The 24819-nt window shown below is 36.6% G+C and overlaps 1 protein-coding gene across 31 annotated transcripts in view; it reads right to left on the bottom strand.

Moving 5' to 3' along the window:
• The window catches only part of Eif4g3 (eukaryotic translation initiation factor 4 gamma 3), a 292326-nt gene that overhangs the window by 226227 nt on the left and 41280 nt on the right, over window positions 1-24819 (bottom strand). For 8 of the 31 annotated variants that reach the window (XM_048816149.1, XM_048816141.1, XM_048816143.1 and 5 more), the window contains exon 1: window positions 3071-3272. The exons of 3 other annotated variants lie outside the window; for them this stretch is intronic. The gene's annotated coding sequence lies outside the window, so the exon portion shown is untranslated. Of the gene's footprint in view, window positions 1-3070; window positions 3278-24819 lie in introns of those variants that run through there. 20 more of the 31 variants (XM_048816136.1, XM_048816138.1, XM_048816144.1 and 17 more) reach the window with 8 other exon arrangements.

The raw sequence follows: 24819 nt of genomic DNA, 5'->3' as shown, positions 1-24819 counted from the left end.
TTTAAAAAAAAAAAAAAAAAAAATCACAAAATATGAAAATAATTCTACTCCTAACTATAAGTATAAAGATAAAGGCTCAGATCTTCCTATTATTTAATCACATTGAACATCTTGTAAAGAGATGCACTCCTAAAGTAAATATAAGCATATGTTATTAAAGAAACCTCTTGCCAGACAAGGTGGCACACACCTGTAATCCCAGCAGATCAACAGGCTGAGGCAGGAGATCAGGAGTTCAAAGCCAGCCTCAGCTACTTAACAAGGCCCTAAGCAACACAGTGAGACCCTGACACAAACATAAAAATTTAAAAAAAAAAAAATTAAAATGTAGATACCAAGAAAACTTCTCTTAACATATGTAAACACAAATGACTACTTCTACCATTGTCTATTTCACTGGCCACTATTAGAGTGGAGTGGGAGAGAAAGGCAGATATAGGGGCTGTCGGTTTTCTTATTCCATTACAATCTTCCAGTGTAGGAAACAGTAAAGTTTAGTAAAGTGAATACTTAATTGTATTAATAATTTCTAAAAACAAAGGCTTAAATAAACTACAACATATTAACATGTTAAAAAAATTTATCTTCTTTTATTAAACTACAAGATTTTTTATTGTCTTTTTTATTTGTTTCTTCCCTGGTCATGGGAGAGTTTATTTTTCCATTATTTTATCTTATGATGTTTTGTTTTTTTCCACAACAGATTTAAACTGACTTAGAAAGGACATATATAATAGAGTACTACAATGAAAGTAAAAACTAGCAGGCTACAAATTCTCACAGTAATACAAATAATGAATATCAATTAGGCTCTGAGCTTCCTGGTGACCAGAGTTAAAAGAGAAACATCATTTACATAATTTCCAGTACTTGATGTAAGGAGAAGTGCCCTTGTGTATGTACCCAGTTCCTGTAATACTGTAACCTTAAAGTTTAATACAACATTGAAACAAAAATTGTGTGGCCGATTTCAACACAAATTATAATAAATATTAAAGTAGAAATTTTAAAATGTAAAGTTACCAAAAAAAAAAACCCATCTTATTTTTATTTCTTAAAATGAATATTTGCTAATGAAGCAAATCAAATTCATATTCAAATCTACTCAATTCTCCAGAGGGAGTCCTCATGTCAAGATTTAAATGAATTCAGTAGACTGTCTTTTTTCTTATAGTACTGGGCATTGAACCCAGAGCTTTTTGTTTTGTCTGTGGTTTTTATCTTGTTTTGGGCACTGGGGATTGAACCCAGAGAGACTTCACCACTGAGCCACATTCCCAGCCCTTTTTTGTATTTTATTTAGGAACAGGGTGTCACTGAATTGCTCAGTTGCTAAGGCGGCTTTGACTCCCAAACCTGCCTCAGATTCCTGAGCCATTGGGATTATAGGTGCGTGCCACCATGCCAGGTGAACCCAGAGCTTTGCAAACGTTAGGCCAGCACTGAGCTACATCCTAGCCCCTTTTAAAATTTGTCTTATTTAGAGAATCTCAGTAAGTTGCCCAGATTGGCTTCAAACTTGTGATCCTCCTGTTTCAGCATTCTGAGTAGCTAGAATTAGGTGTGTCACTTGTATACAGTAATTTAAGAGAACTTTTTCAAAATATTATTATTCACTGCTATGTATGGTGCACATTTCTTTTTTTTTCGGTACCAGGGATTGAACTCAGGGGCACTCAACCAGTGAGCCACATCCCCAGACCCATTATTTTATTTAGAGACAGGGTTTCACTGAGTTGCTTAGTGCCTTGCCATTGCTGAGGCTGACTTTGAATCTCAATCCTCCTGTCTCAGCCTCCGGAGTCGCTGGGATTACAGGCAGGCGCCACTGCACCCGGCTGGTACACATTTTTTTTTCTTCCTTACTATTAGCAAACAATCTATACCTAAACACTGGAATTTTTCTCTCAAATTCCGCATAACATGCCAATAGAAGTTAATTTTTGAATCAATCTTGGGGTGTTATCTTTCAGGAAAAAGGGTTCAGGACAAGAACTTTCAGGCTCCTATTAAATCAGGCAATGAAAATTTAATACCATAAGCAATAAACTCCTTAATATGTCACTGAATATAAACATAAAACATATTTTAGGACAAAATGAACTATTTGATTTACTTGTAGACTATGTTGTACATTTCTAACTACTGTCAAACAAGGACCTTCTAGGAAGAGTATGGACTTCAGAGTCAGGAAAGACAAAAACCTGAATACCAGATTCATCATTTACTAGCTAGATTATCTTGGGAAATTAACTAACCTCCTCAAACCTGTTTCCTCACCACAATTTTATAAGAACGCAGAATCACTAAATAAAATAAGGCTTGTGATGATGCTAATTATATAAAGCACTTTACTATAAAAAGATCATGACTTTTCCTTTCTCTAGACTATCCAGAGGGCAAGGCCTTCAAGGATGCACCTCCTAGGTTCCAGCTAAGTAATTCCCTAAAGCACCAAGAGCTCTCCTAATTTAGACCTTAGAAAAGCTAGAATGAAAGGTGTGGTGAGGAAAAGTACACCTTTGGAAGCATCTGACACATACCACAACATACAAACACAAAAGCCAAAAAAATGCTGTCTGTTCCATACTGACAAAATTATCAAAGACACAGTCTGATCTTTGACACATGGGATAGTGAATCTGAAACAGATATTTATTCATTTCTTGAAAGCATTTCCTTCTGCTATCAAATGTGTCAATTCTGATTTAACAGCTCTTCCCAAGGTGAGCAGCTTAGTAGATGCAGAATAGCAACAGAGCTCAACCCCAAAGAAGTTTATACGGAGAGACATCAGTTAGACAAAACTGCTTCTCTTATTTATATCTGCATAGCCAGTATCATTAGTCAAACTAATTCACCTAACCGTCTCATACCAAAAGACCTATATTATTGAAGATACTTTTCCCACCAGGCTAGCTCTCAAGGAGAATTATGGGAAAGTCAAATTCCTTTTGACCAAAATTTTCTCCAAAACTCCCTACCCCATTAAAATTTTTTTGTTAAATCTAATTTTTTCATCTTTAAATCAATGATGTGATAAATAGAAATAACAATATAAGATACTAACCATGACCACTCAGAAAATGTAATCCTCTTCCTTCTTTCTGTAGTCATCATTCTTAATGAGATCAAAGTAGAACCCAAACATTTTAGATTACTCCATCTACTTGCAAACGCACAGCCCACAACAGTTGAAAAGCATTCTGCAAGTACATCTCACAGCAGGTCCTCTACTGACGCAATGAACAAATATGATAACAGAAGTCAATTTTCAATCACAAGCAAAAAATTAAGCTATTTTTAACTTTTGATTAAAATAGCATCAACAAGGAGAATATAAACTTTACATCATTTATAATTTACTTCCAATCTTCAATTAAAATGTCCTTACTGAGGGGGAAAAAAAAATCCCACAAATGGAACTTCAAACATGATTTCTTAGGATGCAGGTTCATAGGAAGTCAATGGTATTTTATTTGGCTATTCTGAGATATGGAAAAACTGTGTTTTCCTTTCTCTTTGTAGACACACCCAATTCCCAGAAAGATGTTTTCTTTCTTACAACAGTCAGCTGCATTTCTTTCAAACAACAAACTCTGAAAGGAATTAAAAAACAGCCCTGAATAGAAAGTGTTTCAGCATTATCAAGTTATTATGTAGAATGAACATAGTCAAGATGACTTTCTTCCATAAATCCACGTATAATATAATCATATTCAGTATCATGTTCCAATTTAATAGTCTAAAAATGCTAAAACACTCAAATGTCACTTTTAAAGATGGCATTCTAAATGTAAATTCAAGGTTACCTACATTCTAACTCCCAGCACTTAACTGATTTAACTCTTCTTCCTCCACACAAATGTAATACTACAGCTTAGCAAAAAAAGATCAGCTGACATTATTAAAAAAAAAACTTAAGTCATTGACAACAATGACTATCTCTGATATCTCTAATATATTTTGTTATGAAATATTCAAGCACAGATAAGCATATAAAACTTCTAAGGCACAGTGACATGCCTATAATCCTAGCTGCTCATGAGGCTGAGATAGGAGGATCACAAGTTCAAGGCCAGCCTCAAAAATTTACCAAGACCCTCAAGTAACTTACTGAGACCCTATCTCAAAATAAAATATGAAAGGGCTGTGGTAAAGCGCCCCTGAGTTCAAATCCCCAGTATTGGTCCCAAAAAAAAGATTCTAAATGTTTCCTAAAGTTCATAATGCTTCAAATCAAACAATACCATTAGGTTATGAGCATATAACCATGAAAGCTGCTTTGATTCTGCCATCTCTCTCTCAGTATCCTGGGCTGTCAACATGAAGATTCTAGTAAAACTCAGACAAAGGGAGAGCTGGCCTCCCACCAAGCTTTATGACTGAACCAAGTAAGCATTCTAGATACTTTCTGTTCTAGTATCAAACATCAAATATCTCTTGTTCTTTCCTTCCTTCCATTGTTTTTCAGTCCTAAGGGCTGAACCAAAGGCCTTGCAAATGCCATGGAAGTCCCTCCACCACTGAGCTACAAGCCAAGTCCTTTTTATTCATTTTGAAACAAGGACTAGTTAGTTAAGTTGTCAAGACTATCCACAAACTTGCAATCCTTCTGCCTCACAAAAATTTTATAAAAATGTTTAAGCACAATATTTATTACCTATGCCTGTTTAACTAGGTTATATACAGTTTCTCCCTTAAGAGAAAAAGTTGCACGAAATTCAAAAAATACTATATAAAAGAGCTGGGGTTGTGGCTCAGTGGTAGCGTGCTTGCCTTGAAAGCATGGGACACTGGGTTTGATCCTCAACACCCCATAAATAAATAACATGAAGGTATTATGTCCTACCACTGGAAAAAAATATTAAAGGGCAAAAGCTAACAGGATATGATGACACATTCCTGTAATCCCAGCTATTTGGGAAGTTGAGTCTGGAGTATCACAAGTTCAAAGCCAGACAGTGCAACTTAGCAAGAATCCGTCTCCAAATAAAAAGGGCTAAGGATGGTAGCATAAGTGAGTTCCTAAATTCAATCCCAAGTACCAAGAAAGAAAAAAAAAAAAAGACAAATGTTGAGATTCGGCTAGCCTAGGTTACACACCACAGAAACCATAAAACCAGGGTCAAAATCTATAACCTCCATGAAAATTTACCACCAGGTGCAATGAAGAACTGGGAACAATTTCTACAGCTGCTTTGGAACCTAGCAATATAAAGTAAATGTGATGGCTTTGTATATTTCAAATATTTATAGAACTTTATGTTACACATGCACGTACACAAAAGATCTCAAAAAGAATAGGTAAAAAACAACAATGACTATCTCTGAGATCTATACTATTGAACCAAGACTCACTTTTCACTGTGTACACTCTTGTCCAGCTTGAAATTTTTATCATACAGTTACAAATTACTAAGTTAACAGAAACATTAATTTTCACTTACTAAAATATAAAGTGTCTAATTTAAGATCTGCTCCAAACACACCTATTCATTACAGTAGTTACTATTTGGCTTAACAAGGAGGAGGAGAAAACAGGTTCAAGACTCATTATGCAAAAGTGACAAATTAGTTTTTAATGCAAATTTAATCTGTTTAAATAATATAAAAAGAAACACTGCTTTTAGAATTGATAACCTGGAAATTAGTAATGTCATTTAGGTTCTGATTATGTAAATACAAAGTGGAATGTGTAGATGCAGGTTATACAGAGTCACATCATTACTGTATTTAAATAAATTCAACCATGCCAAGAGAAAGGCAGATAGAGGAATAGGTGAACAGTACTATACAAGAACATATGCTAGAGGTAGCATGAAACTTGAGATTCAAACTAATTTCTTTGGTTCTCAAGATCATAGATATGAATATAATGTCAAGTACCTAATTTATTATACAACATTTCCCCTGAATAACAGTGAACTAGCCTGTTCTCAGGGAAGAATCATAAAAAACTGGACGGTGCTACACTTATTGAAACACAGCATGATGTGTTTCATGACTTTTTTTCCTCCACATTCGTACATATGGTGGGATGTATTGTCACATATTTATACATGCACACAATATAATTCAGCCAATACCATTCTCCAGAATTTCCTCTGTGTCTCTATCCTTTTCCTCTATTCTACCAAACTCCCTTCAACTTTTTTAAGATTCCCCTACCCCACTTTTCTTTCTTCCTCTCTTGCTTCCACATATGAGAGAAAACAAACCCATTGTGAGTTTGGTTTATTTCACTTGCCATAACATTCAAGTTCCAACCATTTTCCTGCAAATTACATAATTTCATTTTTCTTCATAGCTAAATAAAACTCCATCATGTACATATACCACGTTTTCTTGATCCATTCATCCCCTGATGGACACCTAGACTAATTCCATCATTTGGCTATTGTGAACTGAGCTGCTATAAACAGGAGCATGCATGTATTGTAATACTATGATTACTTTCTTTTTTTTTTCTTAAGCTTTAGGTGGACACAATATCTTTATTTTATCTTTATGTGGTGCTGAGGATCGAACCCAGTGCCTCACACATGCCAGGAGAGCACGCTATTACTTGAGCCATATCCCCAGCCCTGATTACTTTAATTCTTTAGGATAGATACAGCAGAGTCATATAGTGGTTCCATGCCTTGTCTTTTGAGGAACTTACATATTGATTTCCATAGTAGTTCCAATATGAATTTTGTATATATTTTTGTTGTAGATGAACACAATGCTTTTATTTTACTTATTTATTTTTATGTGGTGCTCAGGATCAAACCCAGCGCCTCAAACATTAGAAAAGTGCTCTACCACTGAGCCCTCAACATAACTTCTTTAAAAAATAATTTTGACTCTATGCAGCTTTCGAACTATCCCCCCACACCAGTATATCAATGTGTATTAAACATCCCAATCACTTTCTGTTAGTCAATTTCTTTTTGGGGGGGCTGGGGGTTGTACCAAGGTTTGAAATCAGGGGCACTCGACCACTAAGCCACATCCCCAGTCCTAATTTGTATTTTATTTAGAGACAGGGTCTCACTGAATTGCTTAGCACCCACTTTTGCCAAAGCTGGCTTTGAACTCATGATCCTCCTGCCTCAGCCTCCCGAGCGCTGGGACTATAGGCATGCTCTACCACGCCCAGCTCTATTAATCAATTTCTATTTTTGCACCACAGCCAAACCAAGTACATTATTATCAATAACCTCCATAGAGAATCATAAAGACCCTATCCAAAACCAAGGTGTTAAGTATCAATAACCTGTATTGCATTTTAATAAAGAATCCTACTGGTTAAAAAGGATCAAATTAGCTGGATGTGGTAACTTTGGAAGGCTGAGACAAGAGGATTACAAACTCAAAGCTAACCACAGCAAATCAGTGAGATGCTATCCCAAAATAAAATCTGTAAAGGACTGGGGATATAGATCAGTTATAGAGAGACCCAGGGCTCAATCCTCAGTATGGGAGAGGGGGATACAACACACACACACGTGTGTATGTATGTATGTATGTGTGTGTGTGTGTATATATATATATATATATAAAATATGTCCACATATATATACAGATGTGCATGTGTATATACCTATATCATCTCCAGCCTAACTCAGCAACTATGCAAATATTAACATGCAAGCTAATTGCCAGGTGTACAATTATAACCCAAAAATTCATTCAATTTCCTCTTTATACCACTTTTACAATTTGTCTAGAAGCCATCCTCATCTTCTCTTTCCCAAGGCCAACTTTGCAACCCATATTCAGATCTTCATTTCTCGTCTTGTAGCCTCTATTTGCAGTAGCTACTTGGATTTTCCCAATTGGTATCTCTTCATCTTCCATTCACACTGTACATTCTTAGACCAATCTTTCTGAACACACTGTGGTCATCAATAAACAATCGCTCCCCAAATTACCTGCAATTCAAACCTTGTGATTCACTGCCACAATTACTTGAGATCCCTCCTATTGAACTCCCTAAAATAAAAATTCTCAAATAGAAAACACCAGGCACTTTCCTGTTTGTTTGCTCATACAACTCCTATCTGAAATGTCTTTCCTTCATTTTTTTAACTTTAATCCCTTCAACTCCAAACTACTACCTGGATAGGATTCCTGGTTGTCCTAGTTTGTAAAAGATCACATTTTCCTTTCCTTCACTTAGCCTCAGTTATTCTATTTATTAATAATAAAAAAGACAGAAATTAATGACACCAAGAACTGCTGTAAAGATTAAATGAGAGCTGGGGTTGTAGCTCAGAGGTACAGTGCTTGCCTCAAGTGCATGAGGCACTGGGTTTGATCCTCAGCACCACATAAATGTAAAATAAAGATATTGTGTCCACCTATAACTAAAAAATAAATATTTTTTAAAATAGATTAAATGATTATACAGAAGCTAGAAGGTACTTATATAGTATATACATAGTAGGTATTTAATAAATAGTATCTTAGATGAGAGAACACTATTCAGATACTGTTTCATCATTATTTCTAAATCTAATGTTTTTTTTCTCCAGTTAGATCACAGATTTTTTTAGCATGTCCCTCATTGAAGAATTAACAGAAGTAAATTAGTTTCAAACGTAATTAGAACCCAAAGCTGCCAGCTTCTCTTTTTAAGTTTTAAAAGTTTTTAGGGTAAGGATTACTCTGCCAAGCTAAGTCTTGGTCTGAATGATCCAAAGGACCACTCCCTAATGTGAAGACTGGGAAAAAAAGGGATGTGGCACCAAAACCAGACCAAGCATCTCCTAATAGAGTACAGATGCTGTCTCCAACATCTAAGTCCTATTTGAAAATCCTGCCTGAGAAGCCTCACCAGCTGCCTCGTTACCACAGACCAGTCAGATAAAAAAGACATGACAACCCAGACGACCCACGTTAAGAGAGGGACCTCTAAGTATGCAGAAAAAAGGGGGGGAAGGAAAACAAATTACGAGAAAGAAGTGCTGACTCTATGTTGCTTGAAAGTAACAGACTAAATGTAAAGTATTTGCTTTAAAGAAAAATAAGAGCTGACTTTTAATTTTGATCTCTTTACTTCCTAAACTGGCAACTACTTAACCTTTTGCCAAAGCTGTTTCTTCATAAAATGGTAATAATTTGTCTCACAGACTTATTATGAAGATTAGGTAGGATGCATACTTCCTTGGAATATAAAAGACACAACAACTGATATTTTATTTATGTATTTTGGTACTAAAGATTGAACACAGTGGCACTCTACCATTGACCAACATCCCAGCCCTGTCTATTTTTAATTTTTAAGACAGAGGTTTGTTAAGTTGCCCAGACTGGTCTTGAGCATTCAATTCTGCTGCCTCAGCCTCCTGAGTAGATAGATAACAAGCATGTGCCACCAAGCCTAGATGGAGAGGGTTTTTGTTTGGGGGGTGGGAGTTTACCAAGAATTTCAGCAAGTGCATTTAACCACTAAGCCACATCCCCAGCCTTTCTTTTCATTTTTTTTATTTTGAGACAGAGTCTCACTAGGTTGCTTAGGTACTGCTAAGTTGCCAAGACTGGCTTTAAACTTAAAATCATCCTGCCTCAGCCTCCCGAGCTACTGTAATAACAGGCATGAGCCACCAGAGCCAGCAAGAGGATTAATTTTTAATCGATAAACTTTGTGGGGGTGAGATGGAAGGAACAGTGTTGAGGATTGAACCCAGGGCCTTTTGCATGCTAGGCAAACACTTTACCACTGAACTACATCCCCAGCATTTTTATTTTGAGACAGGGTCTCACTAAACAGACAGGGTTGGCCTTGAATTTATGATCTTCCTGCTTCAGCCTCCTTAACAGCTGGTATTACAGGCATGTGCCCAGCTCACCTGATCTCTGTCTGTCTCCTATGGTTTTAACCTCCAAGCTATACTTAGAAAAGGAAAAAGGAGGGAAGAACACTTGCATGCAAAAAAAGATGAAAGAACATAAGAAAAGATGTTATAAGTAAATGCTATCTTAAGTGCAATTGTCATTAAATGTGATTTAACAAGATCAGAGGCTGGGAGGGAATGTAGCTCAGTTGTGGAGAATGTGCCTCACATGCTGAGTCTCTGGCTCAATCCATAGAACCACCAAAAAAAAAAAANGGATCTCACGGAGTTGCTCAGACCCTCGTTATTGGGCTGAGGCTGACTTTGAACTCTCGATCCTCCTGCATGCAGCCTCTGGAGCTGCTGGGATTACAGGCGTGATCCACCATACGCAGCAAGATGCTGATTGAATCTTATGTATCTATTAACTTATTCTAAAATAATAAATGAACTATATTTTAACCCAAATAACACTTTTTATTTGGAAAAACAGTCAAGTGACAAGAGGTGGGGAGGTTGGCACTATTTTACACTTTTGTAAATGTCTTTAACATCAAGAAAGGAAGATAAATCTAGTAAGTCAGATGACTTCTTAAATGTGTTTCTACATTCAATACATTGCAACATTTTAAGTCTATGAAGAAAATCTCCTCTCCAGGAAAAGAGAGAGGCATTTTAACAGTCTTTCCTGATTACTATGCATTGTTTCAATATTACACCAAAACTCAGCAAATTATTTTACTCTGATTTTTTTTGTTATTTGTTTTTTGTTTTCATGCAGTGCTAGGGGTCAAACTCAAGGCCTCAAACATGCTGGACAAGTGCTCTACCACTGAGCTACATCCCAGCCCAATAAGTAATAATTTTTAAACATTACAAGCAACTTAGTTCCAAACCATACTTCCAAATTTTTCATACACTGTTACACTGAAATCAATTCATCCACATTGCATTTTATGCATTATTTAGTAGCATTATGTACAAATCATCTGGTAATGATCAGTACTTTAAGTTATGCAGACCTTTCCTGATAACGCTTTGTTTGATCTCAAAACTCATACCTGTTAATACCACCACTGGTCTCATTAGGGAAGACTGTTAAGTACTGGGAAGCTCTCAAGGTCATGGGATAGGGATATTGGAAACTCTTTCAATATTCTAAATTTTTCCTTCAATATTCCAGTTTTTGCTTGAAAACTATAATTTTAGTATTAGCAACAGTTTTTCTTGAAGACACAGGAACATTCACCTTTTCTTATTTTTTTGTTTTATTTATTGGGGGGGGTACTGGCGATTAAAACTCAGGGCACTTGGCCACTAAGCCACACCCCCAGCCCTATTTTTGTATTTTATTTAGAGACAGGGTCTCAGTGAGTTGCTTAGGGCCTCACCATTGCTGAGGCTGGCTTTGAACTCATGATCCTCCTGTCTCAGCCTCCAGAGTTGCTTGGATTAAAGGCATGCACCACCACATCCAGCACGTTCATGTTTTTAATAATGTATCTGTGAAATATTCAAGCATGAATAAGCAGTCTGTCATTCTTTCAAGTAAAAATGGTGATAAATTTAAAAAGACCATAGCTGAGCATACAACTAACTTATACAAGTGGTTTTCATTATCAGACAACTATGTAACAGAGGTGATTTGTGGCATTTTATCACACAGAATATTTGACAAATTATATACTCAAGGGTCAAGACATAATTAAATGAATAGTTTATAGTGTTTCATCACAGACATTATGCGAAAGGTAAAAACTGGCTTCTTTTTTTTTTTTTTTTTTTTGAGAATACACGTTCACGAAGAACGCTATCATTATTAGAAATTATTAGCCCACCTTGATACTACCTGGATTTGAGCTAAGAAACCAGAAGTTTTACCCAACACTGATATTGAAAATGTTGATAAAATGAAAAAGGAAAAAAAAAGTCTTACTTTAATTACTAAAATTCTGACTCTCTCAACAGTATAGACATTAAGAAATCCATATACCCTCATAAAGACTCTGATTGCCAGGGGCTAAGGCTCAGTGGCAGAGACTTGCCTATCACACATTAGCACCACATGAAAAAATAAAATGAAATAAAATAAAGACATGCTGTCCCTCTCTAACTATAAAAAAATTTTTTTAAATGACTGATGCCAGGAGCAAAATTTTCACCACTTCTTTAATATACGAAATAAAGTACTAACAAGTTCAGTAAATCAAGATGGGTAGGCCAGAAGCACATTTCTCCAAGCAAGTAAGGGCACCCCATCCAACTAGCAATGCCATGCTAACTCAAAAATGGTCATCAAATGAGGTCATGAAAAATCCAAAAGGCTTTTCATTCACAATGACAGAGAACCACTGTGTATAAGACCAACTAAATATGATTACTCATTAATGTTCTTTCTGAAAAAACAAAAGGAATTAAATGAAATGTATGCTGGAATGCATTTCATTAGCTAATATTTAGTAAAATTCTAAAATAAATGTAGAAATGGCAACAGGAGGTGGTGGCATACACCTGTGATCCCAGCATCCCACTGAGGCTGAAGCAGAAGGATTCCAAGTTTGAGGCCAAACTTAACAACTTAGTGAGACCCAGTCTCAAAATAAAAAATGAAATTAAAAAAAAAAAAAAAAACATATGTCTGTGTTTCCGTGTGTGTGTGTGGGGGGGGGTTGTTTATGAATGACACGATTGTGGCTATATCTCAGTAGAAAAACAGTAACTTTCTCTGCAGCTGTTCCACGCAGGCCTCAGCCCATGGTCATATAATTCTCCTTTTTCAACTTATTCTTGGGATCTTACACTACAGGTCCTTCCCATACCTCCTCTCACTCATCAGAGTAGTTCAAATCACTGTGAAAGTGAAGACCCCCTTGTCCTTCCTCTCTCCCAGCTCTCTTTTCCTTTTCTCTGGCAGCAGGTTTAAGAAGGTAAGAACCTATCCTACCCACCACCATGAGATGTCTGTATCAACCAGGTGCCAAAACTAATAGACTAAGCCAGGACACTCGCTAAGTCTAAGAGCTCCGGGTTCACTCACTCACATTCCACACAAGTCCTTTAGAACTAGCAATCCCAGCCAACACTATGGTTTCAAAGAATTTGAATATACTTCAACTTGAAGCCCAGAATTTAATTAAAACAAATCAATTTCAGACTGTACCAAACATATTTACAATACTTCTAGTAATACTGACCTCAGGAGGTAGTTTATTCCAACCACTTATCTCATACCAATTTGGTTTTAGCACTCCAGTTCTTCCGCTTACTACCTAGTATGACTGCCAGGACAAGTTATATTTAAACATCTACAACTATGTGCCTCTTAAACTGGAAAATCAGGACAATAACATCATCTACTTCAAAGAGTTGATGTACAGCCAAGCACCGTGGCACACGCCTGTAATCCCAGCTGCTCAGGAGGCTATGGATCAAATTCAAGGCCAGCCTCACCAATTTAGCAAGGCCCTGAGAAACTCTGTAAGATATTTTTTAAAAGGGCTGAGGATGTAGCTCAGTAGTAAATTGCCCCTAGGTTAAATCCCAGGCAACCCCCACCAAATAAATACATAGATAGATAGATAGATAGACAGACAGATAGATAGATGATAGATAAATGAGTTGGTGTACAATTTAAATGAAGCAACTTATTTAAAGCATTTAACTCAGTATCTGGCATATAGTAGGCACACAATAAACCAATGCTAACTATAAAGAACTCTAAGAGCAATTCCTCTTTCCTATATAAATTTCAAAATGGAATACAGGGGCTAGGATTATAGCTCAGTTCTAGAGCGCTTGCCGAGCATGTGTGAGGAAGCACTGGGTTCGTTCCTCAGCACTACATAAAAATAAATAAATATTAGTGCAGGGCCTAACATTTACAACTAAATTAAAAAAAAAAAAAAGTACAGGTTTTATAGCTCCTGGACCAGTGACAAAAAAAAAAAAACTTCCTTCTTATTTCAACCACATATAACAGCTTATAGAACATACCTACATAGTTTCACCATGTATATTAGATTCCCATTTTAGAACAGTGACAATCAAGTTGTAGTATCTAAAAATTTCCTATACATAATAATAGTGAGATTAAGATTGAAAAGCTCAAAAATACTTTCCAGTGGATATTATGTAAGGGTAATGAACTGAGACATACTAGGATTACCTTAACAAATGACTTACCTGGTGAAAACTTTGTGACAGATGAGGTAATAAAATAATCATAAACTTTCACAAGGCATATAAGACATTAAGGCCGGCGCTAGAGTTCTAGCTCAGTGGCAGAACACTTGCCTAGCATGTGTGAGGCACTGGATTCAATTCCCAGCATCGCATATAAATAAAGAAAGAAAACAAAGCTCCATCAACAACTAAAAAACATATTAAAAATAATAATGATGCAAATATATCAAGCTGGGCATGGTGACTGTAATCCCAGCGATTAGGTAGGCTGTGGCAGGAGGATGTCAGGTTGGAGGCCAGCCTCAGCAACTTCATGAGACCCTGTCTCAAAATTTTAGAAAAAGGGATGGGGATGCCTAGAACGCTTGCCTAGCATGCGTGAAATCCTGGGTTCAATCATCCCCAGTACCAAAAAAAAATTTTTAAAGCATGCAAATACAACAAAGCTAAATGGTAGGTACACAAGCATTTGTTACATAATTCTCTATAATTTTCTACATACATTAAATATTTCATTAAAGATGAATCACTTGTGTGAAAAAAATGGCAAAGAACTCTTGGCGTAATTTAATTTGGGAATAAAATTGTAAAATATAGTCCAGCTCTATCTCATAACATTTATATATCCAAATATAACAAATAATTTTTTAAATCTTGTATTTCATGTTGATGGTTTATGTCTATATAAGAAAAGTGTAAAACAAGGGCAAAAGCCTGGTGCCACAGTCTGTATCCCAGCAGCTTGTGAGGCTAAGGCAGAGAGGATTACAAAGCCAGGCTCATCACCCTGTCTCAAAAAATAAAAAGGGCTGGGGAGGTGGCTTAATGGTAAAGCACCTCAAGTTCAATCCCCATTACTGGAAATAAACAAATAAATCTTTCCCCTGACACTGGTGAAAGATTCTAGAAATTCATGGATTAATAACAAGCATAATCGAGTTAAATGAGATATGATAATATAAAGAGGATTTTTTTGGCAGGGGGAGGGGTGTTGGGGTATGAACCCAGTGCCTGGCTTGTGCCAGGCAAGCGCTGTGCCAATGAGCTACACCCCAGCCCTGTTTGAATGTACATTTTAAAACAACTGAGGAAAATTTCACCAAGACCAATAGATACAACAGGGTACTTACTTTATCCAAATCAATAACAGAAAAAGCTTTACTTTCCATTTTTCATTGCAAGAAACTGGATTTTTCTTTTTCTACTGTTTATTTTTAAATAAGGAAGAAAAACACCGAAAATGATCCAGTTGTTGCAGCACCAAGCATGAACAAAAGAGACTGGGGGTGGTAAGAGAAAGGGTTAGTGCAGGGCCTAACAAGAGCCCTGCACACCGGCTCTGGCTAAACCCTGAGGATGAAAGCACTCTTTGTCCTTCTGGTCAATGCAAGGCCTTTCAGTGTCCCTGTATATAATTTTTTTTTTTTTAAGCAAAAGAAGTGGGAGGATGGGGAGTTTTGCTTCTTTAGGGGATATCTCCTCAGCTGCCTGGCTACAATAAGGACGAAGGTCACACAGACCCAGAAAAGCTTTCCAAGCACACCACTGCTGGACCTTTGTCTATTAACACAGACAAGCAAGAAGGACTTGTGTACCCTGCTTACATTACATCATATTTGCTATTAAACAAAATTCCAGGAATGGCATTTCTATTTCATATTGATCCCTGCAATCTAGTTCATTTAGAAAATCACAGAGGATATAGTCTTTTGTCTTCCACTTTGGACTCCAGGAATGGATAATCCCTCTATTTTGTGTGAGAAGACATCAGAAAAGATTAAAATTAAGAAAACCATTTCATTTCTCTGTTCATGTGTTTTTTCAAAAGGCCAAAAAACCAAATAAGATTCTCTAATAAAACTACAATTCAATGTTTTATTAAGCATTTTACTGAGACCTCCCATCTCAGTTGGTACACTTTGACCCTCATGGTGTGAATCACATTTCCCTCACTGCCTTAACTTCACCAAGTAAAATAAGTTAGTGAGGGAGCTGAGAGAGTTTAACAAAATCCGATAGATAACCCATTGTGCAATCAAATATGACGCTACAGTTAGCATTAGGTATCATGTCCTTTGAAGTTTTAAACAAAACAAAGCTCATTTATCCAGTATTAAGAGTAAACATACAAATACTGACAGGCTTTACACATTTAAAACACAAGTAAAACTTGTGGGCGAGCATGGTGTATGTATGAGAGAGAGAATATATTGCCGCTACTGGAAATGTTCTTTTCAAATTTAACTCCATGACTAAAATTTTATGTATGTATATGACTGACTTTTTGCAGAGCTATATTTAAATTCACTTATGAGACAATCAGAATGCAAACACATTTTATTAACTGAAGTTTTATTCAGATGGTTAGCAAGACTTTTCTTAATTAGAAATTTTACTATAACACTTAAGAATTACTGCATCGGTACGAAATTATACAATAAGAGATGTGGAAGAGGTCCTGGAAGATAATCAAATAAAATGAATGTTTGATTAACGACGAGGTAAGAAGACTCAAATTAAGTAATTAGCCAGGGTTCACAAAGCTAGATTTCCTTTCTCGGGACAGTAATAAAAAGTCAATTTTATGTACAGTTTGCAAGCTCATTTTTTTAATCAGGTCATGATTTACAAATGAATAAATTTTCTATACATCCCAAAGGAATGGCTTCTGGAAACCATACTATTTGGAAAATAAAACTATTTCAGTGAGAATAATGGAATATATTAAAGAATGACAGCTATCTTTATTTGGTAAATTAAAAAATAACCTTGAAGACAGGAGAAACAAATTTACATCCACAACCTAAGTACCACTTGATTACTACTAAAGAAAACCTCCACTTAATACAGAGGATATGAAGTAGAAAAGACCAGTTCAGAAGGATGTAAGGTGAAAAGTACTTGCCACCATCCAATCTAATTCTCACAAAAGTAACCACTGTCCAGTTTATTTTGCATCTTTCCAGAAATTTTCTACACATAAACCTATATTATTTTTAAGCACTTTGAAAAAATGCTTCTAAAATTAGTGAACATGACTTTCCTAAAATTATATAAAAGGTCAAATCACTATAGGTTTAAGAAAGGAGAAGGAAATTTCTAAAATATGGGTAATTCACAATTATGAAAACAATGAATACTGCAGGATAAAAGATATTATAAAATATAAAATAAATGCACTAAAGTGGTTGTTGGTTTGGTCTTTTTAGTTTGTTCAGTACCAGGGAATGAACCCAGGGCACTTAATCACTGAGCCACATTCCCAACCCCCACCCCACCCCACCCCTTTTTTTTTAAAAACAGGGCCTTGCCAAGTTGCCGAAACGAAACTGACTTTGAACTCTCAATCCTCATGCCTTAGCCTCCCAAGCTGCTGGGACTATGGGCATGTACCACCACACCTGGTTTTTTGTTTTTTTTTTTGGTACCAGGAATTTAATTCAGGGGTGCTCAACCACTGAGCCACATCCCCAGCCCTATTTTGTATTTTATTTAGAGACAGGGTCTCACTTGAGTTGCTTAGCACCTGGCCGGTTGCTGAGGCTGGCTTTGAACTTGTGATCCTCCTGTCTTAACCTCCTGAGCCTCAGGATTACAGGCATGCGACACCATCCCCGCCTGGCCCAGTCTTTTTAAGAATACAATTTTATAGATTGGGAAACTAAACTTGGTAGTGGACCTTGGATTCTAGCACAAGTCTGATTTAAAAGTTCACATTCTTGCTTTTGTACAGAAATTCAGGTTGGGTTGTATGAGTTGTTGAGGTTCATGTTCAGTACCATAGTCTTTTTTTTTTTAACACCTTTTCAGTGGATATACACATTTAAAACTGGTATCTTGAACTGGGTACAAGAAGCGTGTGTACCTGAAGCCCTAGCTTCTCTGGCCATTCTCACTCTCCTTCTCCCCCCCCTTCTTTCTTCCTATCTATATTCCCCACATATATTTTATTGGGGGGGGGGTTATATATACAAAGAAAATTAACATTTTAAAAAATATTTATTTTTTAGTTTTAAGTGGACACAATATCTTTATTTTACATTTATGTGATGCTGAGGAGCATATCAGTGCCTCAAGCATGCCATGCAAGCAATCTACCACTGAGCCACAACCCCAGACCCACATTTCTTTTTTTTTAATATTTTTATTTGTTATTAATGGACCCTCATTTATTTGCTTAAATGTGGTGCTGAGAATCAAACCCAGTGGCTCACACATGCTAGACAAGTGTTCTACCACTGAACCACAACCCCAGCCCCCACATTTCTATTTTTACTCAAGAAAATTTCCAGTAATGATGACATATCTCCCCCTTCTCTCTTTCTCTCCCCACCTCCACCCCACAACACATACATTTTATATGCTATGTACATAAAGCAAATCAGCATTTCCATTTTGATTTAAAAAATAAAACGAGACCAGGAGTTTGGTGCCAGCCTGAGCAATACAGTGAGAGCCCTATCTGTTAAAAATAAACAAAACACTTGGGGATATAATATAGCTTAGTTGGTAGAGTGCTTGCTTTGCAAGCACAAGGCCCTGGGTTCGATCCCCAGCACCAAAAAAAAAAAAAAAAAAAAAAAAACACCTGGTATCTTGGATTCAAATCTATAGGACATATTTACTAAAGACTACGCATAGTGTTATGGATTTTTGTTTGCTAATTTTTTTTAGTTGGAACCTGGAGTGCTATTGTTAGTTTATAATTTGATACAAACTAAGAAGCAATTACTAAGCCAGCCGTGATGACACACACCTGTAATAACAGCAGCTCGGGAAGCTGAGATAGGAGGACAGCAAGTTCAGAGCCAGCCTCAGCAACTTAACAAGGCCCCAGGCAACTCAGTGAGATCCTGTCTCTAAATAAAAATACATAAAGGGGGCATGGGGGACTGGGGATGTGACTTAGTGGTTAAGTGTCCCTGGCTTCAGTCCCAGGAGCCAAAAAAAAAAAAAAGGCAATTACTGGACTAAATAGACTTAATAAGATATAATTAAAGGAAATGGGTAAAGTGAATATGGACTAGATTGAGAAATAACTGTGAAGATTAATACACTAAAAATTTGCCAAAAATGACAGCATCATTTCGCTAGTATGTTTATTTAAAGTGGCTGCACCAAGTGCAAATAATGATCTTTATATTTGACCACATGGGTCTGTTAACACTTAGGTGATGTGTTAAATTTTAAGAAACATGAAAATTCAGCATTGAGCCTAATATATGATCTAAGGTAAAATATGAAAATACTACCTAAATGGACTTTCACCTTTCCACTTGGCCTTATAAAACATACCACAACCCTCAAAGATGGGAGTTCTTTTACAGTGGTCAAGAATGGCTAAAGTACACATATGTGGTAGCCGAAGGTTTCACATTCTAAAACTTTGGAAGTCTAGCCAGGTGCACCAGAACATGACTGTAATCCCAGTAACTTGGGAGGCTGTGGCAAGAGAATCTCAAGTTCAAGGCCAGCCTCAGGAACTTAGTGAGGCGCTAAGCAACTTAGACCCTATCTCAAAATAAAAAAATACAAAGGGCTGAGGGTGTGGCTCAGTGGCCAAGTGTCCCTAGGTTCAATCCCTAGTACCAAAACAACAACAACAACAAAAACAGAAAACCTCAAAGTCTAATAGTCCAATAAGAACATGCACTTACACCATGAAAACCAAAGGTTGGGCTGGGTTTGTGGCTCAGGGGTAAAGCTCTTGCAGAGCACATGTGAGGCACTGGATTCAATCCCTGGCACCACATAGAAAATAAAAATTAAAAAATAATAATATACAACCAACAATAAAAAATTAAAAAAAAAAAACAACAATAAAAAATTTAAAAATAATAATAATAAAGGTATTGGGTCTACCTACAATTTTTTTTTTTTTTTAAAACCAAAGTCTAGCCAGGCTTGGTGACATACACCTGTAGTCCCAGTGGCTTGGGAGGCTGAAGTAGGAGGATCCAAGTTCAATGCCAGCCTCAGCAACTTAGCAAAGCCATAAGAAACTCAGCAAGACCCTGTCTCAAAATAAAAAATTTAAAAAAGGGCCGGAGATGTGGCTCACTGATTGAGTACCCCTGGATTCAATCCCCTATACAAAAAAAATTTTTTAATTGCTCTACCTCAATCAAAAAAGGGGATACTGGAAGAGACAGGAAGGGAAGCTACTTAGAAATGCCTCCCAGTCTAGCATAGCTTTGGGAAGGGGTGGGGGATTAAAAGCAAGCACTGCAAGAATAGCAGACCTCTACATATAACTCCCTTTAAGGTGGGCTCCATGCAAAGCATGTACATGCATCTGTCACTTAAGACCTAAAACAAGGGGCTGGGGATGTGGCTCAAGCGGTAGCGCGCTCGCCTGGCATGCGTGCGGCCCGGGTTCGATCCTCAGCACCACATACAAACAAAGATGTTGTGTCCGCCAAAAACTAAAAAATAAATATTAAAAAATTCTCACTCTTTTTTTAAAAAAAAAGACCTAAAACAATTTGTAGCTAAGCCTGGTAGCATATGCCTGTATTCCCGGTGTCTCAGGAGGCTAAGGCAGGAGGATCACAAGTTTGAGGCCAGACTCAGCAAATCAGCAAGCCCCTAAGCAACTTAGCAAGACCCTGTATCAAATTTAAAAGGGCTGGGCTGAGGCTGTAGCTTATTGGCAGAGTGCTTGCCTAGCATGTGTGAGGCACTGGGTTCGAACCTTAGCACCACATAAAAATAAATGCACATTCTGTCCATCCACAACTACAAAAAAAAAAAAAAAAAGCCTATCAAATTTAAAAGGGCTGGGAAGTGAGGCTGGGGATGTGGCTCAGTGGTAGAGCGCTTGCTTAGCATGTGTGAGGCACTGTGTTCAATTCTCAGCACCATATAAAACTGAATAAATAAAAGTATTGTGTCCATCTACAACTAATAAATAAAAAAGTATTTGGGGGGAGAGGCTGGGGAATTTGACCCAGCAATTAAATCACTCCTGGGTTCGATCCCTATATTGGTGGGGGGGGGGGACCTTGTAAGGTAGGTTTTATTAGTAAACCTGTTTCACATTTTCAGGAAGCTAAGGAACATAAAGGTTAGGGAACTCTCCCAAAGATACAAGCTAGTGAGAATCAGAGCACAACTGAAAAAACTCAGGTCATCTGAGCTCCACTCCCTGTAGCCACCATCCTCTATTTCCCCTCTTAGAGTGTATTCATGAATATGTGAACAATAAATTTTCGAGTGAAAGGAAAACTTAAAATGTTGCTGTATTTCATTTTGAAAGGATAAAACTTTAGATGAGCTCCTAATAATGCACTTCTACTGTAGTATATTCCTACCATACTAACCGTCAGGTGAACATTTTTCAAGATAGGAAAACTCCTTCACACTAAAGAATAAATTGTAATTTCTAAACAAAAACAAGAAGTCCAATAATTTCCATCCTCTCATATATTGGGAAACTAAAATATTAAATAACTAATTCATACTAGGGAAGAGAAAAGAAGAATGACCTTTTTTTATCCCCCACATATTACAAACTAATTGGAAAATTAGTTACAAATTTAAACCTAATATTTTTTAAATAAACATCTCCTTTTTTAATGTGCTTTCACTTATCTAATATTTTAATACTTTTAGCACAAATAAAAAACAATTTCCTGCTAGGTCAAATGATAGACTTTTTTCAGTTTGGGCTAATTCAGATTCAGCTGTAATTCAATTACTATAGTCCAGACCAACAATATTGAGTACTGTCATGTAAAAAAAAAACACAATTTAAATGTGTGAAAAACTTCTTTGCAATGCATTTAACACATCAGCTGAGGGCTTAGTCTGCCAGTTTGCATAACACATGTGAACGACCTGCAAGTGAGCTTGGACTGGTAGCACTGCTGTTTCACACAGCTATAGGTCCAGACTCAGGCAAGACTGGAATCATGATGACTGCAGAGCCTAAATAAACACTTGCAAGCCAAAATCATGTATCAAGGTAAAACTGCACAGTGGGAAACATGAAGTCAACATAGGAGTAACACATTAGTAACATAATCCAAATCCAATTTTAAAAGAAAACTCTCTGGCAGGACACAGTGGTGCACATCTGAAATCACAGAGACTAATAAGCTTGGGGCCAGCCTTAGAAACATATCAAGGGGGCTGGGATTGTGGCTCATCAGTACAGCACTCGCCTAGCACGTGTGAGACGCTGGGTTTATTTATTTATTATAGTGTATTGTGTCCAACTACTACTAAAAGTATTTTAAAATATAAATAAAATTTAGCAAGGCCCTGTCTCAAAATTTAAAAAAATATATATTTTAAAGAAAAATTTTTTAAAAGGCTAGGGATGTGGCTCAGTGGTCAAGTGCCCCTGGGTTCAATGCCCAGTACCAAAAAAAAAAAAAAAAACCCTGTGGAAACTGTTGTTCCATGTGATGAGCAGGCATTTTCCTCTTAGAAAATTTCTTATTATTGTCTCCATATTCTCTTACCGGCAAATTATCAAAGTATTTAATAGTTGTTAAGACATCTTTCTGATAACACTGGTATGCTTAAATGACACAAGAGTAAACACTGAGGAAAAGGTAGAAAAATGCAGTCAATCAAAAGAAAGGAACTGGGCTGCAATTGTGGCTCAGAGGTAGAGCACGTTCACCTTGCATGCGTGAGGCACTGGGTCAATCCTCAGTACCACATAAAAAGAAAATAAAGGGGACTGGGGTTGTGGCTCAGCAGTAGAGAGCTCACCTCTCACATGCAAGACCCTGGGTTCGATCCTCAGCACCACATACAAAAATAAACAAATTTTTGTTTATTTAAACAAGTGAAATAAAAGTGTTGTGTCCAACTACAACTAAAAAATAAATACTTTGGGGAAAAAAACTTTAAGAAAAGAAAGGAATTACGGAGTATAGCGGCACACAACTACAGTTCCAGCTACTGGATAAAAAAGGAGTGAGTTTGAAGCCAACTTGGCCAACACAGTGAGATATCTCAGTACCTAAAACGAAGTAAATCAGAGCCTTCTGGCCAACACCATGGCTTAAAATTTACTGGTACTATGATGAAAAGGTAGGTGGAGAGATGAAAATGCAGGAGGCAGGAGAGAAGACTTAAATTGCACTAGGAAACATTTTAAATAACAGAAAACAAACATCTGCAGAAAAAGTTCTTTCACAGATTATAATCAAGCAATATTCTATCACATAGATCCCATGAAAAGCACAGAAATACTATTTAGTGGAGAGCTAGTGAACCAGATACTCTATACGCAAATTTAAAAGCTAAGCTTCAAATTCCTTCTATAGAATGCCAACTCCCTAAGGCAAGAACAAAGGCAGAGGCCAGATTGGGGGTAGTCAGCAGCCTTCTAGGGGCTGGAGGAAACTTGCAAAAGTCAGAATTCTTCAGAAATTTCTCAGGGTGTTGGTTTTTAAATTGTTCTATGCAATCTTTCTTAAAGAAAGCATTAAAGTGGCATTTCTTTTGGCTTCCCAACAAAGTACATTTCTAAATAAACAGCATAATTTTTTAAAAAGATTAAAATTAACCATTTTAAACTGGTCAAATAAAGGCCTTCATTTTTGTAAAAACAAATGCTAAAGAACACAGTCTTTATCTTAACTGTTAATCAAGAAAAGTAAAAGTTTAGTATTTCAATCATGTATTCTGATTACCCTTCTTTAACATCAAGTAAGTCTCAAGAAATAGGGGCTGGGGATGTGGTTCAAGTGGTAGCACGCTCGCCTGGCATGCGTGCGGCCTGGGTTCGAACCTCAGCACCACATACAAACAAGGATGTTGTGTCCGCTGAAAACTAAAAAATAGATATTGAAATTCTCTCTCTCTCTGTCTCTCTCTCTCTCTCTCTTAAAAAATAAAATAAAATAAATTTCACAAGTCCAAACCAAAACTTACTCTGCCCCCAAACTAAAAAAAAAAAAAAAAAAACTAAACAGACAATATCAGCTACTACACTGGTATGAACTGGGAGGCAAGAAATTTATTTTAACTATATATCCACTAAGAGCCATGGACTTCTCAATAACTGTGCAGTTGTTACAATACTAATGTGTAAAAAGATCAAATCTGGTTTTTACACACAGAGCATATATGGATAAAAGGAAGAGCCTTTTCAAAGAGAAAACAACTAGAGAATACCTTATGATAAAACATGACATCACAGTTCTTCACCCTAAATAACTGAGTTAATAAATATTTCTATAATCACAGATCTAACAAACAAGTTTATTTAATGGTATCAAAGCTCTAAAGTTACTATGTTAGCATATAAGAGTATATTAACATATTTAAGCAATTTTCAGAGACAGATGAATATGAGAAAATTGAACTCAGTATTTTTAGTTAAGATGATCCTTTATACTTAGAGAAATATAAGTACATTAGTTACTCAAGCCCAAGTTACATTTGTTCCCAGTGTGAGATAAATTTCAGAACGATATTAACACTTAAACTTTTACTAGTCACAAGTTTATTTCAAAATGGGAAAATGAATCACACAATACTAATGGCCTTCCAGGAGTTAGCACATTCCATCGAAATCATTCAAGTGCTGACAAAGTTACTGTGAAACAAAAACAGGGAAGGCCTAGAAACAGTGTTTAAAACACAATTGAAACAATGACCTCACTTTTTCAATAATAAAAGCCCTATGAGTTCTGTGGTTATGTATTCCATATAATACAATAACTAATATCACTAGGCACTTCCTAGAGGAGGTTCTGTTCTATGCACATTAATTCATTCACAACAACATTAGGAGAAAATTTCTATTATTTAGCCCCATTCCAGAATGAAAAAATAGGGAGGGAGGGAG

The sequence above is a fragment of the Marmota marmota genome, unplaced genomic scaffold, assembly GCF_001458135.2.
Source record: "Marmota marmota marmota unplaced genomic scaffold, marMar, whole genome shotgun sequence".
Classification (NCBI taxonomy): Eukaryota; Metazoa; Chordata; class Mammalia; order Rodentia; family Sciuridae; genus Marmota; species Marmota marmota.
This window is presented reverse-complemented; position numbering and strand designations above follow the sequence as displayed.